This window comes from Mixophyes fleayi, chromosome 1, assembly GCF_038048845.1.
Source record: "Mixophyes fleayi isolate aMixFle1 chromosome 1, aMixFle1.hap1, whole genome shotgun sequence".
In the NCBI taxonomy this organism is placed as follows: domain Eukaryota; kingdom Metazoa; phylum Chordata; class Amphibia; order Anura; family Limnodynastidae; genus Mixophyes; species Mixophyes fleayi.
The window spans coordinates 257469354-257490424 of record NC_134402.1 but is presented as its reverse complement, the minus strand read 5'-3'; the positions used below and the strand labels follow the sequence as shown (position 1 = coordinate 257490424).

Sequence of the window (21071 nt, the reverse complement as noted above, 5' to 3'; positions counted from 1 at the left end):
CCCGCGAGCATGGAAGCAGGTGAAGAAAGTAAAGACCGCAATCTGAGGAAAGGTGGGGCGGGTACTAGGTGCTGGCTGGCCAGTTACAAGAGTGAAAAGATAATGAATAGAGGTTCTGTTGATCGTGATGTCTCTCAGGTACTGGATTATAGATCTCGCAGGTGACACTGTGTTGTACTCTTTTGCTGTGGTATTAAGGTTAAAAAAGAGAATACGCTCCCAGGTGAAGGGGTTTACATCTAGCAAGGGCTGGCTCTGTGTCTGACTGGTTGCTATCATTTAGTGCAAAGTTTGCACCTAAATGTTAATAAACAGCCCTTATTATCCCTCATTTATGTAGCAGCTACATCATACACAGCACTGAAATTAAATGTAGTAAAAGTCATAGATTATTGTATAAAGTAAATTTCATATAGTAAGAAATCCATTCTTACAGTTTTCATTAACCATCATCATCATCATCATTTATTTATATAGCGCCACTAATTTTGCAGCGCTGTACAGAGAACTCACTCACATCAGTCCCTGCCCCACTGGAGCTTACAGTCTAAATTCCCTATCACACAGACACACAGACAGACACATACTACAGTCAATTTGTTAGCAGCCAATTAACCTACCAGTATGTATTTTTTTTTGGAGTGTGGAAGGAAACCGGAGCACCCGGACTGAACCCACGCAACACGGGGAGAACATACAAACAGATAAGACCATGATTGGGAATTAAACTCATTACCCCAGTGCTGTGAGGCAGAAATGCTAACTACTTAGCCACCGTGCTGCCCACTGTGTAAATTGACAGTTTACAGTTTGGATAATGATTCCACTATGTTATTTTATTTACTTTGTACAGCCAATGAAACACATAGGTAAGAAATTAATTACTAATACTAATAATAAATTCTTAATGTACAAAATAATCCCTCATTTAAATTTGGTAGGAAGTGGATTCTTGCCACATTTAGGGAGGATAACTATAACATCATGATTCTGTCCCAAAAGGTGCAGAGATCAATCCTGTCCTTGATAATAGGGATTGCTAATGATGTTATAACTCTGAAGGGGAGTATCCAACCCACTGAATATCTTCTTTCTAAAATAATTAGTGAATACCAGTTTTTTATACCTTTAGATAAATTATCCAAGCAAAGTGGGTAGATTTGAAAAACAAAAATCTCTAGATTAAGTTACCATAATTGTTTCCTTAATTGATGGGGGGGGGGAGATTTACTGTCTAAATGGTTTAATTATTTTACTCTACTTGGCTGTCCCATGTAAGAGTATATCTACATCTTCCACCTACTTAATTATATGAACGCTAAAGGTCATGTGAAAACTGTTTGCTCTAAGTGAGGTGTGGAGGGGTGGCTGATGATTTGAGTAGGAATGTTTGGGAAGGGACTAATTAAGTGTAATTATGGTGCCTACATGCATGTGTTAATTGTTATATATAACATGTAATATAATATTTTAAACAAGCTACAAATTTGGATTTAAAAATGCAGTGAAAAATGCAGTGAAATTTCTAACTTGTACCGGTTATATGTTCATAGAAACCAACATCATAATACAAATTGAATTATTGTAATATATAAGGTGTTGCTATGCACATCATTCCCTTTATTGAGTGCATTTTTTATTTCTTTTTATTGTACCTATGTTCTTGTTCTTCCCCACTTCCCTGAAACTGGTCTTTTATCTAATGCAGAGGTATATGCAAGGCTGCATTTATTTGTATGGAACGATGTTTCAATTAATAGACCAGTTTCAGAGAAGGGAATAAGCAGGTTGATATTCTGCAGTGCAGATCAGTAAGTATCCTTTTAAATGCCTTCTCACTTGCTAGTAACAGCAGCACTTTCTATGAGACAAAAGGGGCGCTTAAGGTGAATTTTATTTTTTTTCTTGGAAAATAAAAGTCCTGGGGGTAAATGTATCAATATGCGGGTTCTTCAACACCCGCGTGTTCAGCCTCTTCCGTGATTAAATTTCAAGCGGCGCTGCATTGTAAAGGGAAGTTAACCCTTGAAGAACCCACATATTGATACATTTACCCCCTGATGTACCATATGCACCATAGTATATTAAGATTATAAAAGTATGGTAAATGCTAGATAGTAAAATGAATACATAGTTAAAAAATGTTCTATTGGCGTTAAAGAGCATTAGAGAGTATTGGCTCTAAATTACTTTTCCAGTATATCCATTATAGAACAGGCTAAACAATTAACAACTAAAGTAGAGCTTTTCATTGGCATTGGATTATAAGACCAATAAACCATAATGAAATGCTGAATAATGAGAAATCTCACAGGATGTTACATGACTGTGAACATTGGCAGAACCGCCAATAATGCAAGGGGTGTGGTGGCTATGGGACTCAGGAGTGAGAGGGGTGTGTAATAGACCTAGAATTGAAAGGTCAAACTGAGCTTCAATGCTAGTCCCTGTGTATGCTCAGATGAGCAGATCTGCATGGACTTCACCCCCCAAAAAGTTTTTTCTATGGGGCCCAGCAGTGATGGAATGTTACATTCCCCGACTGTGGACATTGTTTTATATGAGTATTTTATGTTTTAATTTTTTAATATACTATACATCCCAACTTTTAAAATCTCTTCATCGGGACATGATCATATCAACTATATAGGGGCAAAACAGTGTCACTGGGTGTGTAAATATCACAATGGGTGAGGCCACATCTAAGAGGCATGTCTACCATTTCTGAAGCACTGGGTCAGGCCCAACCCCCCTCTCCTAAAAACACCCTTGAAATGTCGAATGAGGGAACTCTATCTGATGTGTATGGCCCCCACTCACTATGGTGAATAGGGACATACCTGCAAAATTTTCATGAGTCGGAACAAATGTGCCCAATGTAGGCTAGCATGACGGTCCCTCAAATTGGAACTGTCCGGAAGAAATTGGTACAATTGGGAGATAGGGTCATACAATTACGTAGCTAGAGCGTTCTAAAGAGTAGTGCCTCTGAAGAAGTTGGGAACATCTGACTACAACATGGAGAAACTGGTCACATGTCAATTCTGTTTAATTACCCATTTTTTGGACATTTGTTAAATAGAACTTGATAATAAAAAACTTTCTGTTATCACATCCACTATACACACTGACACAAATGGCACACATGCATTCACTGCCATATTCAAAAATGTACTAAACAGAGCTGATATATCCAATGTAATACAATGAAAGACAGTAACAGTACTTTGAGGTACACTTTTTACTTTTTCAGACATGTACTTTTCAGTTTCAGACCAAATATTTACAGAGTTTCATGCAAACATCCTGTGCAGAGAGTATCAGAAAGTGGAGTGCTCCATTGTAAAGGATGGTTGCTTCAAAAACCAATTGCAAATGGAAGAAAGGCGGTTTTTCCATGAGCATATGAAGCGGTTATTTACTGTAAGGGTGGTTAAGCTGTGGAAGTTCTCCCAAAATAAAATGTAAACATGGACTGGATGTCTTGCTGGATACACACTACAGAAAATTACTGCAGATGCGATTTCTGTAAGGATTTTACCAAAGACTGAAAATCCAGCAGATATAGATCTATGTGTACACACCTACACGTTTTATTTTCAGATCTGTACTTTTCATCTCTCATCACCATCTGTTGAAACGATTGTGACTCTGCACACTCTATAGAGATCTGCCTATACTGCGGGTCGTGAGTATGTACACACTGTCACATTTGGCTGACGTTGTTCCAGCGTTGATCGTGAATTTTAGCAAGGTTATAAAATAAATTAAAAATATGCAATGTGCTTTGCTACCATGATCGTGGGAGCATGTACACTAATGCAATATATTTCCAAAAGGTCAATTATCATGCGATAATTGCATGAAAAACTTGTAGTGTGTACCAAGCTTTACTAAAGATCTGAGCTATAGTTTGTTGAAGACATTATGGGGGTAATTGATCCAGCGACTTATCCTGCCTGCTATTTTTGTGTCAGGAAGAATACCCTTCCACCCCGTGAGTATACATTGGCCACTGTTACACTGAGAGAGGCTTCCTCTGGAATAACACAATCAGATAATTAGAATTTATGAAGGTATGACAAACTTGTATCTTCTTTCAATCATACCAACTGTAGAACTTAGAAAAGTACAGAAATTTACAGAATTTACAGAAAATTAGTTTGTCAATCAGAGTGCAGCCTAATTTAGGAGCATGTTAATAGGGATTTTATGTTAGATGATTATGTCAGTTGTAATACTGTGCATGTGTTCTTCCTTAAGCATTATAAAATCTACTCATTCTGACAATCAGCATTTTGCTTGGTGGCTGGCAATGAGCCAATATCTCACAGATTAACCTGTATCTGTCAAACAATGTGACAGTATTTACTTATTTAATTAAGTAAAAAGCATCTGATAGAATTTCTGTGTCTTTAAATTAACAATAACAGATCATCCCAATTTAAGTATTAGTATACTTTGTGTAAACTACACAGAGATTGTCATGTGCTTCTCTGCACCCAAACACATTTGAAGTGTGTAGAATTCTGGCTGGCAAATGTTAGTTGAGAGGCAGGTTGCAAGTCATATTACATCTGATGTGCTGCCTATCATCATCATCATCATCACCATTTATTTTTATAGCGCCACTAATTCCACAGCGTTGTACAGAGAACTCACTCACATCAATCCCTGCCCTATTGGGGTTTACAAACTAATCTGCCTAACACACACACACAGACTAGGGTCAATTTGATAGCAGCCAATTAACCTACTAGTATGTTTTTGGAGTGTGGGAGGAAACCGGAGCACCCGGAAGAAACCCACATAAACACGGGGGCCCCGTGTTTACAAACTCCACACAGATAAGGCCACGATCGGGAATTAAACTCATGACCCCAGTGCTGTGAGGCAGCAGTGCTAACCACTGACCCACCGTGCTGCCCGATCTTAAAAAAAAAAACACCTAAGACTATGTACTCAGGGACTTGGAAGGCATCACTGCTTCTCTTACACCAATATCTCACTAATAGCCCATTAAGAAAAAGTCATAGGTAATAATAACCCCCCCCCTTCATCACTTAGATTTCACCAATGATAAGGAACCCAAAACTGCATTATAAATGTATTCAGTATCTGCTAAGGATTGGTTTCATATTACTTGTCTATAGGTTGTCAGCCACTTATCAGTATGGTATTAACAACAAGCAGTTACTAATAATATCAAGTGATATACAAACGTTGCTATGAATATTTACATTACATATTTACACTAGATATTACTAGAAATTGATTGTAGCTATGCACTCACTGTGCTATTAGCAATTGACAATGGCTTATTTGGGGTGAAGAGGCTGATGAGTAATCAATTTTCACCAGTGATTTCCCCATCAAGGAGGTAATGGGCTTTGCTGTAAGAGAACCCCAGGACAAGGTCCCTAAACTAATCCAACTAGGTAAAAGCAAACAGTAAACAAAACCAAATGAGAATGAGGCAGTTCACAGTGGTAGTCAGGGATAGGTCATGAGTCAGAATGGGCAGCGCACTTTCCAGGTTAGAATACAAGATGAAGGTTAGGATTATTAACAGACAGGGAAGTTCAGAAAAAAACCCGGCTTAGTAACAAGTGATCAGTAAAGCAAACAGACAGCAAGCACATGATTAAGCCAGGTCACTAATGCCTAAGTAGATAATCATATGGACAGCTGTAAAGATCAGCAAAAAATACCTGTAACTCAAACACAGTAATGTGCACCGAACATACATGTCAGCACAGCACATGCCAGTAAGCTACATTTTTCAGAATGTAATACCTACAAAACATTGAGTAACAAACTAGATTTAAGATTACAGTTTAGGAATATGGTATACAGCTTCTGTGTGGATGCATTAATTATTTCTCTTTCTATAGACAGGAGATATTATTCAATTGCAACAAATAAGTAGTATATTTATTTTCCTCAAAAAGTAGAGTTTAATATACTTAGCAAACTCACACATTAATTAGATTCTCTGTTGAAACACATCAATTTGCAACAGTCCTTTTTCTGTGCATTCCCATTGCAAATAGAGGGCTTAGCAGTGGAGAATCGAGAAATAAGTTGTGTTTCCTGAAGTGACTCACAAAGCTCATTCTAGGGATGACTGGCATGACATATTACACTAAAGCTTTAATACCTAGCAGCCCTATGTAAATTAGACTTAATACATTTGACTCTTTCAAGTTCACTTGCAAAGCTCCATCTCAGAGAGTCTTATTGTCAAAATAATTTTACCAGACAATGGTAAGTCACATTTGCCTTATCTTATTTCTCTTGTTTTAAAAACTATTGATCACAAGACTTATTACATTGAAGGAATCCAGTTTATGATCTAGACATTTCAATTGGCTAAAGATATAGCCACAAGGTGAAATAATGGAAAACTATGTTCATTTACACTTTAATGTCTCACAATAGTTGTGCAAGGGATATGGGAACACCTGTTCAGTTGTTGAACTGAAAGCAATCCATTAAATATATTTAATATTTTCCGTATCCCAGAGTGTGTTCTTAAACAAATATATCAGACCTAAATAAAAGTTTCGTAAAGAATTGGAAGAACTTGGCTACCTCTTTAGCTGTCATCAGAAAAATTTACCAGGATCAGTGACAGAGATAAGCAAACCATGTAATATTAGTGTGATACAAGTATTTCCAGTTATCGGAATATTATATATATATATATTATATATATATATACACACAAGTTAACCCGTGCATGATACTCATGCATTCTAGTCAAATCAAGCTACTTAAGGTGTTAAAAAGGTTCTTGTCATGCATTTGGGGCTAGGCCAGGCCTCCTCAGGGGAAGAGCGTTACTTCTCGACGTAAGTGCCCTTTTTTAACGTGGTTTTGTCCACATGTCACCACCTCATCATTTTTCTCCATCACCTCATCCTTCATCTTTATCACCACATCTATCCAGATGTCTATCAACGGTCCTGAGTATCACACTCCTCTCGCTCTGTCACCCCCGGCAACCACGAACAACTCCCAACTGTCACTTCTCCTTCAAGAAATATATATATATTTTTTTTAAATCTTTATAAACACTTTTAACAATTAACAAATTAAATTAACAAATTAAAAACATCCTAGTATACCAAATTTCAGCCCTTTCTGATTTTTTTTCCCCAAACACCCTAAGAATTTAGTAGGTCAGTGTATAACTCCGCCCAGCAGGTGGCGCTGCAGCTTGTTTGGTTTTTTTTTCACACACAGACACACGGCACTAGGCTTTTATATAGTAGCTATATATATATATATATATATATATATATATATATATATATATACACACATACATACATATACATATATATTTCTGGCATCGCATCTTTAGCAAAAACTGTGCTTTTGATATTACAAGTATCCTAAATAGATTTTATTTGTTATGCGATTCCATGAGGAAAGCTCTCTTAAATAGTTTTTTGTTTCATTATTTATATTCAGGATTCCATTTAAATGCTAATGGAATCAATCATTTATCTAGAAATGTATGCCTAAAACCAGGTACATGAGGAAATTTCACCAGCACAATACAGATTGATGCAATATTGCTGTTTTTAAGTGCTTTCAAATATAAAAGGTATTTCCATATGGGTAAGAAAATAAAGGTGACAGGGGTAAACTAAAACAATGTGTAGTACAGTACCATGAATGAGAAAAAAATCTAAAATGAAAATGATTTGTGTGTGATTGCACTTGCTCTCCTTGCAGGATCAGTCCTTCCACAAAAAATTGGGTCATTCAAATGTCACTATGCACTGATGTTGACAGTTTTGTATCCATTCTTATTTCTTTTGTCAGCATCAATTCTAAAATAAGTCTTATACCCAAAGGATCACTGGCTGCATTAAAACTAAACTGATTAAAATGTAGTTGGATAAAAGCATTAATTAATAGCCATGTAACAGTTGTTTTTCTATAACTCAAGTTTAGTTAAACAAGGACTTGGTCGATAAAAACAATCACTAATATTTTAAGAATTTTCTATTACGTAAAGCTCTTTTTTACGAGTTATTCATTAAAATAAATACATGTTTAACTAATGATGGTGCAATCCCACATAGACAAGTTTTTGTTTTTTTTAAACAGCAAGATTTGTACTTTTGACATAAGGCTGAAGCTGATTTTTCCTATAACTCAATGTACCATTTGCAAAATGCCCTCTCTGGGTCAGAAAAGTGTCTCTCTGTCCTGAAAATATGTAGTTTCTTTTTGTTCCCAAATGAGTATGATGTGATCTTTTAGTCTGAGCCAATCAGTCACCAAGCTCTTTGGTGGTCATGTGATGACAGAGGATGGAGAGAGAGGGGGTGAAGTTTTATGCCACACATCGCATGTCATGTTACTGTGACGACTATGATAATCACGACACGTATTACTTGTTAATTTTTCCTTTTGATTTAAATTACCATTAATGATTTCAAATTTGCTTAGTGTCTTCTTATGTGTAACCAGAATGATTTATGTTAAAGAGACATACCTAATGTTAAGAGTGATTAGCACTTTTAATCTGTGAAATAAGCAACAAAATGTGTTGACAGTTCATATATTCACCAATGATACAAAATATATCCCTTTAATATTATTTGTATTGTATTATAAATATGCACAGTAATTGTATCTACTAACAATAAATGTAATGAATGTAAACATTGTTCAGTCTTGGCATTGAGAGTTTAAATAAATGTTTTGAAAAAACATTGAACAAATTGACAGTGTGACAAACTAGATGTTAATATTTCAATAAGATTTGATTAAACTGTGTTTGGAAACAAATGAGTCTGTTCATGCTGTTTGTTAATCAAACAAAGCAATCAAATAGGTACAGAGAGGAACAGTCAAAAAGCATATTACAAAATACAAGGTCTGGAATATTACTGTGGTCATATAAAGAGAAGTACACAATGTTACATTTAACAAGTATAAGCAAGCAAAACAATGAAACTCAAGCACAAAATGATACAGTACATACTGAATTCACATATAACACATATCCAAAAGTTTGAGCCAAATTATATTTATTAGCACTGACTTATCAAGGTTTATATTGTCTAGCAGAGTAATATACATTTATTAACACAGATGGGTAAAATGACAGAGCCTCCTTGTGATGGAATGCATGGCAGTGCCATGGTTTATCAGTCACTGAATCCTTTACTGTTGCTACAAATAGAGAGCAGGCAGGTGTGGTGACCATACTGATGTATGATCAAAAGTGCTGTGACAGTAACTAAATGTCAACTCCATATTCAATTGTTTTGCCCTTGAGGTGAGCCAAGGCATTTAAGAGAAACTGGGTAGATAGGCCAATTAAGTTGTTTGTTATGTAGGGAGGAAGATTCCCCCTTGCCAGTGGAATAACAGATCATGCACCGAAAGCTGAGCCACCAAGGTCACCAGTGCTAGGTAACAAGAGACATGAGTAAAAGAAAAATGTTCAGCTGTTGTGGAAAAATGAAATGTACATTAGCTTTAGCAAATTGTTACATCGATGGTATACATTACAAATGTTTAGATGGGTCAACAGTGCAAAACACTACTTGGGCCCTTAAAGTCTAAGGACATCTTGGAACATCAACAAACCTTGGCAGTCATAGGCATGGAAAAGGTGATGCCCATGGGCCCCAGTACGGCTGCATGTAGTACATGTAAGGTAAAATGTAAAACATGCAGTCATCCTATGTTACATGATAATTCAAAACAGCCATTTCTCCCTTTTGACAGCCTGGAGAGGAAGGATATCTTTCCTTCTGACGGATATGACTTGTAACTGTAGCTCCAAAACATCTTATAGATGCCTTCTGCTCAGAAGTTAAAATTCCTACATGGATCAATTTAATTTACAAAATGATCAAATATTCTAAGTGACACTTCAAGCCTCAAAGGGAATAATGGGAAAATGCTCCTCATTTTACATTAACACTATTTACCTGTCAAACAGTTCAAACAGTTCTGTATGATGATAATAATGGAAAAGCAATGATATTATCTTTGCATGGTGTTCGTGACTATTTCTATATGCTAGCTACACTTTCTTCTAAGCTAATCAACAATTTCCATGCATTTATGATAAATAGTTGGACTCTGAAATATCACTATGCTATAATGAAAATGAATAATGGTTTGGAGACATACTATTCATCATATATAATGCTATTATTACTATTTTATGTTTTTATGTGATCGTGAACAATGTTCCAGTTCAAAATGCCATTTTATGATGTTGGGTATATTCCCAATGATGCAGTAAATAATATATGAGCCATCAATCTTTAAATAGAAAATTATTATTCAAAACTTTTATCTCATTCAATTATAAATCATGCTCTCGCTTACTGGCTTATTATTTCATAGAAAAAGAGCAAGAGTAATGTAAAAAAAAATCAGTAAAATGTGCTTGGTTCTAATAACGCAATACATGAAGTCTGGAAAAGATTATAATTCTTCTAAACTTGTTCTAAATACACAACAACAGGCTTGCCTTGGATTCAGACACCTACTTTCAGAAACACATATATTCTACCTACACAGAAAGTAACATTTTTGGACTTCTTATAAAGTTTAAATTTTTTAATGTATTCACTGAATATCTCCCTACAAACTGTCTACTTATGCAACAACAAACCTATAGACTGCTAAACTGCTGTGTTTAATAACAACCTCTGTATATGTGAATCTCTAATACAGATGGGCAAATAATCCGCAGTCTGATCAGCCAATCTGTTGACCAAACTGCTCTAAAACCTGGAATGCAGGTGCATATTACAACAAACATATGATGATTGTTATAGAAATTTTAAAAACTGTTCCACAGAATAATGACCTCATTTTGCATTTGCCTGCAAACATATATATATATATTTTTTTAAAGATTTTATTTTTGCCAGGGTCAATAGTACAAGTCAATCAATGACGCAATGTGTTACAAACAATGTATGAATATACAGTTAATTAAAACAAACAACGTCCATTAGAAAATATAAACGGTATAAATATTGGCTTGGTTTTACAATAAGGATGGAAAGGAGAAACTAAAAAGAAAGAAGTTAGACAAAAGAAAGTGAAAAGGGGGGTGGTGTGGCAGGCCGCCTAAAGGTAAAAGGAAAGAAGTAGTGTGGTAGAATATTGAAAAGAGGAGGGAGAGATGGAAAGGGTAAGGTAGAGGGTGAAAAGAAGGATGCAGATGGAGCAATATTGAAGAGTCATGTAATAAAAGGAATTTGAATTTGGAAGTATGAGGTCCACAGTACCCAGACTTTATTAAATGATTTAAAGGTATCGCGGATAATACATGTCATATATTCCATTTTTATAAGTGTATTATATTCTGCCTGGGAGAGTAGGGGATGTTAATTTGTAGTAGTTGTGACGCAACATTCCTAACTTCCATCCAGAACGGGGCAAGTTTTGGACACTGCCACCAAATATGCATGTGCTGGACGAGTCTGGGAAGATTTTTTGGAGTTGGTTAGTAACCAAGTACCATTGATAAAGGAGTTTATAAGCGATTTCAATCAATTTCACACAGGTTGAACTGGAGGCTGTATTAGCTCTTATTTCTTCCCAGTTCTCATTATCTAGAGGTTCTCCCAGGTCTTCCTCCCAAGCCCGCTCATGAGCATCCTGTCCATCCATGTCAGGGACTCTGAGTTGCCAGTATAGTAGAGATATGAGACCTCTGGTAGAGGACCGCCAGAGGGAAAGCGACTCGAAAAAAGTCAAAGACCCGATACCTAAAGGAAATGTAGTGGTAGAATGAAAATTTCTTAGTTATAGGTACTAGAAAAGGTGTGTGTTGGGAATGTTAACTTTTGTTTTTAAGTCATCAAATGAGGGAAAAAAAGTGTCTTTGGTGATATCATTAAGGTAGCGAACATCTTTCCGCTTCCAATGCTCAAAGGATGGTATTATACAACCTGGTGGAAATTTAGGAATATTACTTCTTACAACTGTGAGCCAGCCTATAATGGCTGCTCTGAATGTACAGTATAACTGCTTGGATATACATATACATATCATATTTCCAGACTTAATGTACTGGTGGCCAGGTCAGACAGAACTAGATTTCACATGACATATTAAAGTAGCTACTACTGGTTAAGAAGATAGAAAGTATAGGGCAACACAGATGTGGAATGTGAGCAGCCAGAGGGAAATAGGGAACCCCTATTTCAATTATACTGGTTAAGAAGGCCATGCTTTCCTCGAAGGACTCCAATATATATATATGTACTGTCAGGTGATGCACAATGAAATACCCACAGTGCTTTCATTGGTTGAATTGTTTGGATTACATATGCATTATGAAGTAGAATAAAATGTAAATAATCCAAAAACAGAGAAACAAGATGCAGATTCTCTTAATTTTAAAAGACTGCTGCTTCTAAACAGAGAGGTGCATAAACATTATTAACTTCAAGAAAGGGTAAAAAATTTATAAACAGATGATAAATAGGATAACGCAGTGGTATATTTGATTTCTTTTTAAAGAATGTGAAAACCTCTACAGTTTTCCCCAGGTTCTTCACTCTACCCACTCTATACCTTTAGGTAATAAATGTAATGCTGCAATCCCGTAAAAAACTATTTGTGTTTTTCAGTTTTACATAAATCACTTTGGTTGTCTACTATAAGATGCAGCATTGTGTTCTAATATCCCTGGTATTTTTCTTTTAGCTGCTAAGTGTCATGCAATTATCATGGCAACCACAGTCACATGACATATGATAAACAGCCATATTCTCAGCACGATTCTCTGCCCTTTCCTTTCTCTGCTAACAAGTGACTGCTGCAGAACTTCCTGACTGATGGGCTATGACTCAGAGATCAGGTTAAACTCTCCCCATGAATGATCTTCAGAGCTGAAACCAAATGCACATAGCTGAGAGATACTTTCATGCAATGGCCTCCATACCAATCTCTCCCACAGATTTAGTTATATTGGGTAATAGCAATGCATCCTGGAAAAGTCACAGCTTCATGTTACAAACACAGAAAATATGTAGTTTAAAAATGAAACATGTCTAAATGAGATTGCAGCTTTAATGTACCCGTTTTGTTGAATATGACAATGTCACTAGCATCACACTACAAGAAATAAATGAAATTTTCAAAATATTCTGCAAAATATTTGCCTCCTTCAGCATTTGGCAGTGAAATTTTTTGCTTTTTGCAAGCAGAATTTGACCTTAATAGTTTCTAGTCCTACTCTAACCACGTCACATAGCAAAAAGAAATGACCATCTACGCCCCTGCTCTATGCATAGATTAAAAATTATGCAAATGCAGATTTACAAACACAACGCAGTGCGAAGCAAAAGTGGTGCTCAAAAATTGTATCCATGAAATTTCTCACCCATTGCAAAACTTTATTTACAACATACCAATATTTCTAGAACTATGCTTCACTGTCAGCATTATGCACTAAATAGCATTGGTTAAGGAGTTTATAGATTTCTTCTGCTATGTATTGCAGGTTTGTGATAATAGATAGACCATTTCATTTCAACTATGTCCCCTTGTACAAACCTATATCTTAGTCAATGATTTGTTGATGTTAATGACTTTTTAATATGCTGGTTAAGTAATGACAACTGGTTTTCATTCTTGAATACCTGTTGTTGAGCAAAATAAATGTTCATGTTGCATTTAAAGTGGTATTCCCTACTTCTTGGGATGTAACATAGCTTTTATCTTCCCACACAAAGACTTTTAAATGGAAGCATTGTGCACCTTCCAGTTCCAATTATGAGGGAAACCACATTTGTTTATTTTTTTCATACTGCTTTATTTTAGACTTTTTAACCAACACATTTTGATATAATTTAAAATCAAACCATACTTATCAAAATACAACAACACCCAACAATATATTTCAATAATAAAGATAGGTTAAATAATTAAGAACCACCTAAAAGGGAGCAAATCTTAGATGGTTATAAACAGATGGTTTATCTGCCTAACTTGCCTGGACAATTTCTACTATAAGTCAATTTGAGTAAACACTTAATATTTTACATTTATTTCTTACCCACAAGTGCATAAAACCCCTTCTAAGATACAAAAATCCCTCTTTTTGCATAGAAGCAAAGAAATCAAAGAAGCTGTCATTTACTCTTGTGAGGATAGCATCGTCAACTAGACCCAGAATTAAAGCCAAGGTCAGGAATACAGTCATTCCAAGCAATCCAGAAAAAAAGCAAAAAGCAAAAAAAGCAAAGTGTATTTCTAGGCACACTTCTGCCATTATAATAAAATCCTTTAACGTGCGAATATCACACAACTGATAAAAGACAGGGTTAAACGTAAGAACCAAGCTGATGTTCTTAAGAAGCCCACGACTCAAGGGGGCAGAGGGTTTCTTGATCTGAAGGCGTATTATTGGGCAACTCACCATAGTCAAATTGTGACCTGTTTCGCTCCCCAGTCCTCCCTCTCCTGGGTGGATACGGAATATAAATTTATCCAACTCAATGCGCTCTCTGGTATTTGGCGGCCTCCCAAAAACTCACAGATGGTCCCTTATTAAATCCTTGCCAACCTTGTTTTTCTCAGTGAGGGTCTGGGAGACTCAAAAATGCAACCTCTCCATATCACCCTCTCCTCTGTCCATAACACCCCTATGGAACAACTCAAACCAACCACCAGGCAGTCCACCTCCTCTTCTAAGGTGTGGTTGGTCTCCAGGAATTGGTTTGCTGGAGACCTGCTAGCCCAAGAAGCCCTACTCCTGTATGCTGAAGTGCCTGTCAAATTCCCCACTCAAATTTAAATTTTTTGTGTTCCTTCAACTCTTATACAATCTCTGCCAGGTAAGCTCCCTCACCTTACCTCAACTTATTTGAGATGCTTTGTCTCATCGCTATCCTTCTTGACAGTCTATTAGTGCCAGCAAACAGACACGGGTAAGTGGGACCACCCTCCCCTAGAGGAGGATTATTGGTAAACCATCACATTCAAATAGCCTCTAACTCAATCTCTACTCTGATTAATAAAAATGCATTTAAAGTGTACTATAGATGGTATCACATTCCTAACAAACTCACTAAAATTTACCCGACTACATCCGCTGTGGCTAAATTGGAACGTGTATGCATATTTGGTGGTCCTGCCCAAAGATATCCTCTTTTTGGGAAAGGGTCCGGGCCCTTCTTTCCTTGCTCCTTCCATGTCCAGTCCATCCTCCTTTGCCATCCTAATCTTGTTGCTGCTGCCCATTGCCTCGTTACGAAATCTTGGAAGAAGCAGACTGACCCCCCCATGTCTCTTTTGTTGAAATATTATGTATGGTTCATGGTCAGAATGGAAAAAAAAAACACCTATCACCTGCTAGATAGGGATGATAGATTTAATCAAATCTGGGCTCCTTGGCCATATGTCCCTGTCCCTGACTCTCTGATTTCCCTAGAGTGACCATCCGTCTACTGCCCCTTTCATTCTTCCTTCTTCCTCTCTCTTGTATAACCCTGCTAGATCACATAAACTTCCTGCTCACCATCTCTTTTCCATGATGACCACCTCATCCCCCCTCCTCCCTATATCAGATAACTGCAATTATAGCAGGTGTATTTCAACAAGCAACATGATGGCGAGACAATGGTTTGAGCTCTTGGATGTTTGTATAGTTCAGTGTGACTGTATATCAAATATCATAAGTAGATATATTGGTAAGACAAAGATGACATTAATGCTTTTTGCATTTCCTTTTTCTCACTACTGACATACATATTTGTCTCTGTATTGTCTCAATTTCTACAGTTCTACAGCTGGAACACAAGTATTTGGAGAAAGGGCAGGAACGTGCAAATGCATACGGTAGACAAATGAAAACAGCACTGTGATCTTTCTATCTCTCAAGGGCCCCTTTAGTTACAGTGGGTGCTTTAAATAGTTCCCTTTTGTTTAGAGCAAGGACATTCACTATAAAACATGAACCACCTAGCTACCAATGCATTTCACCATAAGACTGAATAGCAATAAATATTCATATATTTTACATTAATGAAATATTAACATACAATACCATTCCATTCACTGTAATAGTGGGTGATTGTATATATGTTGTATTTGAACAGTATCTTATTAAAATGTTTGAACTTAATTTAAATCCCTAGAATGTGGTGACATAATTATTGTACAAAAGAGTATTTGCTCTCTTCTGGTAGATGTGCCCAATGCAGAGTTGCATACTGACAAATATATCAAATAAAATAAAAACTACTGAGATGACTGTACATGAATTCTATATACCAACTGTAAAGAGCTAGCAAATGAAAATTGTGACAGAGGCTGTAACGGTCTTTGTATGCTTGTACTTGAAGGGAATCTCATAGACACCTATTGCAGATGAAAATTGCGTAGGCTTCTGTAACATGAACAGTTTCACAATTCTTTCACATATATCATTACTACTGTGTATATCACAGGACATTGGTAGTAAGCAGTAAACATATGGCTTTCCTTTGTATGTACTGTATGCATTGCAACTATCATACTTACGTTAGCAATTTTAATGATAGTAATAAATAAATACTTAAATAATAATATATTTCAGAATTAGAAAAAAAAGATACACATTAAAAAAATATCAAAGCAACTGTACTGTACAAGGGCTTTTAATAAACAATATGAAAGTGTTCTGCCCTATGGCAAAATACATTTTAGCTGTTATGTGTCTGCTGGCACAAGAAGCATCAGTATAATCTTAATTTTTTGCCAATAAAACAAAACTGCATAATAGGCTTACGTAATTAGCTAAATTAAAATAGCTGAGCTGCTGTGCTTACATACACAGGGTGACTTTGTATTTCCCCTCAGACATATATAGTTACAATTATTGAATGCATAACCTCAAAGATGACATTAGGGATTTTGTATGGTGTTACACCATTCTCTGTAGTAATATTATCAGCCTAAGCTATATCAGGCGTTCTAGATAAATCTGCACTTCATTTCCATCACGGTTTATTATGTGCATTTCAAAAAAGTCCTTTTAAACCATTTACTTTTGCAACAAATTATTAAATTAAGTGTGGATTACTATTTTTAATTTGTCATATGATTATTAGTATTATTGCATACAAATCCACAACTCCAAATATTAGGAAATATTTCTGTACAACATCCAAGCATCTAATAGTTTATATTTCATGTTCATTCAAAAGTTTTTCTCATTCTCCCCCAGCTGGTGGAACATGGAACTGCAGCTTCTTCAAAGCTCAACCAAAAGCTATAGAAATGTGCCTCATCTTCCCCAGAGACGCTCCAGATGCTGAACAAGAGGATATGGAAATAGAGAACCTCCAGCAAGATATGAATAATAAATTAACTACTAACAATCTGATATAGAAGTTACACTATCGATTATTTCATTTTTTTTCAACTACTGGAAAACATCAACGGTTTTAAACAGGTTTAATTAATACGCCCTAAAGTAGTACAAATCTATATTTACATAAACAGTGCACTATAGTTTATTTTATTTTTATATTAAAAATGATCTAGTACCACTGTGAAATATAGGATGCATCTTAAAGCAATATGCAGCTATGCACAAGCTCTAAATGGTAAAATGTACAGATGGGTCTCGATCGTTTAATAAACTGAAAAAGCAACAAAAATTAACTGATCCCTTTATACAATTTATCTGAATATTTCAATAAAAGTATCTTTAACATTTCTGATTTTTTAAAAAAAATGGAATTGATATATTTCTCCTATGGTAATAACGCACACAAACTCACATCTTTTATCAGAACTGGTCCCTACTTGGAAATAGCATTTGTTCTGTACTTTGTAAGAAATTGGTAAATATTTGTGGTTTCCCAATTAAATATGAAATACACACCAGGTAATACTAGAGAACACCTGAGCCACAACTGAGAGGACTGTTCATCCTAGTGCACGTAGCAAGGAACTCAATACACAGATAATTACAGTATTTGGTAATGTTGACTGCTGATGGCAATGAGTATATATCTATACTATATTTGTACACATGGACAACAATATATGCACAAACTAAGTGTACCTAGGCATCACTATAGCTTCATATACGATTTGATGGTCTACATGGTTTGCCATCCCTTTGATTGCAAACTATGACGTGCAGTGCAGTGATCCCTCCCAACCTTTGCTAGCATGGGGCTAAATGGTTCTGAAGACATGAAGCAAAGCTCAGGCACACAATATTCTCACATTCAGTATTTGTCAACGCTAAATTCTTCCTCTATAAGTGAGTTAACATGTGCAATAATCCCCAATTATACGAAAATAAAGAATTGCAGCTCAGGCAGATAGTTATGTATTCGATATGTACGTTAAAAAAAGGGCACAACATTTTTTTTTTGATTGGCGTGCTTCCTATGGGTCATCTAGAAAGCATTAAATGCATGCTAGTTTGCAAGTATACAGAATATCTGGACAGGTGCATATTAACTATTAATAACCATTTTATAACCTTGAGACAATAAGATCTCATTTAAATCTAGGTACAGGGAAAATAGTATTGTCTTCATAATTTAATAGTTTTAGTGTACACATTGTGCACTAATAAATGTCTGGAGGCAGCAGATAAGCACAATGCATCTTTAACCAGCACAGCCAAACTGTTTTGTTTATTTGTAAGTGAATGGAGGGAAACACGTCAGGAACTCAGTTGCAGCTGATAAGTGTTTTTAATATAACTGAGAGATAGATTTCATAACAACTTCCTTTTTTATAAAAAAAAAAAAAACAATATAAAAAAATAATAGGTATCACCAATAAAATGTCCGGGCACAAACAGTAGAAAACCATTGGCAGTAAAGGCTGTCTCTCAAGTATCATATGAGACATATATGTTATTTATTGAAATGGTTGGGACAAATTGATAATATATGACCAAATAATGGCATTGACTACATCACAATCTGTTACTGACCAGGGAAAGCATCCATTGTAGATATATAAGTATACATAAACATATCCATTACTTTCCTTAGAAAATGACTTACATGTATAGTTATTATTTGTTAGGCAGAAACCATACTATATAATAGTAGTTTATAAAAATCAATATAAGACACCGTGCCATGCCCCTAAATAACTTATAAGATGCAGACTGGTACATAATATCTCTTCCCTTTATTTGCCCCTATTTCTCCCCTTACAGTTAAAGTCAACACAATTACATTTCATTGTTATCCATTTATCTTTCTTCAACCCCAGCACAACAAACCTGTGACATGTTACTGCTCTCCGGGGTGAGCATATCAGTGTGGGTGCTGATTTTCCACTAATACATTTTACAAGAAAAGTGAGCAGAGTCCTTTAAAAACACGCAACTGATTACATGTGAAATGCTTTCTGTAACACATCTTCTTCCACTCATTTAATTCATCTGCAGTCTTCAGTACACATTCCTAGCTAGATCTATCTTTGCAGCTTCAAATAAACAGCATTGCAAAAACACATATTATACACCAATTACCGGCAGCAGGCTACAGCCAGGCTCGTGTGCTTCTTCCATCACATCCCTTTCTTCTAACCATTGATCAAGTCTCGGTAATCTGATTTGATTCCATGTTATGTATCACTGTTCTGCTATACAACCTCATTTCCCTACGTCCGTGCTCGTAATATGCAATACAAAATGAGACAGGCGAGGGATCGGTACCTACCTTGTGGCAGTGTCAATTATCCAGATGTGGTTATCACAAGCTAAGTGGTCGCCAAGCATACAGCAAGTCTGGAATGTGACATCCAACAAACAAGGATAGTTCTTCCCAAATAGCAATTTTGTCCCCAAGCAATCTGCTACTAATCCATTTAGTATCAAAGAGTTAAAGGAAGGTTGTTATTAAAAAAACAAAAGCTGGATCACGTTTATTCTTCACTCCAAACTTCGTTTTTTCCCCTTTTCACCACACTTATATTGCTTCCCTTCTAGAGACGATGGCATCAAATGTATCTAGAAACGTAAACACCCCTCCACAACCACATCCAGCTGCTTGCTTTTTAAATGTGCGATCCCACCTCCTTTTCCACAAGGCTGCGATCTCCAAATGAAATACAAAGAGGGAAAACTTGAGACACAGGGTCTCACCTTAGGACAGCACTCCACTACAGTCCATATGTTTGAAAAGCAAACTTTAAGCAAGCCGAATAGAACAGTAGCATGCACAGAGAAGAACAAGGGAACAAAGCAGTGACAGATCCGTTACTGTTTGTTCCGAACCAGGCAACTTCAAAGTAGGATAAAATCACACTTCAACACAGAAAGAAAAGGAAATCCACAGCTGATATGTATCCCACGCTTTTTCCTTCTGACCCCTTTGCTTAAAAGTATATGCCATATAGCACTCTCCTCTAATCCATCCACACTGTGATCTGACGACTCCTGCCTTTTAGCCTCATTTATCTCACAAGGAGCTATCCAGCAGTTAGAATGCTGAAACCAGAATAAATAGAGGCTTCACACAGTTCCATTCAACTCTGCTAAAGCGCAGGGACTGGAGGTAACATGCAAGCTGCAGCCTTGCCCTTCCCAGTGAAGCCTGCACTGAGTGAGACGCCACACCCCCATCACCTGACCTATATTGCAGCATGAGCTGCTTCAGCTTCTCAAGACCGTATTAACTCCTTGCTAAGACTGCCATCACATTATGAGCAATCATCTAATCACACTGTTAAGAAGGTGCTGTTTCAGTCATTAACAAGGTCACATGTGGAGATCATACCTAGCAGTATCATGAAAGGAGGCAAATTAAACTTTTCTTAGTGTATTAAAAATAAGACACAAATTAAACAAGGAGATATGTGTAACGCAGACTAGAGAGACTGTAGTTTATTCATCCTTTTAGGGATTAGGTAAAAGCTGAAACTGCCGGAATCCCGGAATGAGTCAGCTTCATGCAGCACCACCTGCCTCTAGAACAGAATAGTCCTCCACTAAGATTAAGAGTGCTGAATATGAAAATTACACATCAATATTACAGGTCATTAAAATGTTTCTTACTTACAATCCTTACTTAGGGGATATTTATTTTGGTACAAAA

The 21071-nt window shown here is 36.3% G+C and overlaps 1 protein-coding gene across 6 annotated transcripts in view; it reads right to left on the bottom strand.

The window, feature by feature from the left end:
* LINGO2 (leucine rich repeat and Ig domain containing 2) overlaps positions 1-20563 on the bottom strand; it is a 1158257-nt gene extending 1137694 nt beyond the window's left edge. For 4 of the 6 annotated variants that reach the window (XM_075209906.1, XM_075209933.1, XM_075209916.1 and 1 more), the window contains exon 1: positions 19695-20563. The gene's annotated coding sequence lies outside the window, so the exon portion shown is untranslated. Of the gene's footprint in view, positions 1-19504; positions 19667-19694 lie in introns of those variants that run through there. The other 2 variants (XM_075209922.1, XM_075209941.1) reach the window with 1 other exon arrangement.
* Between the last annotated feature and the right edge of the window lie 508 nt (positions 20564-21071).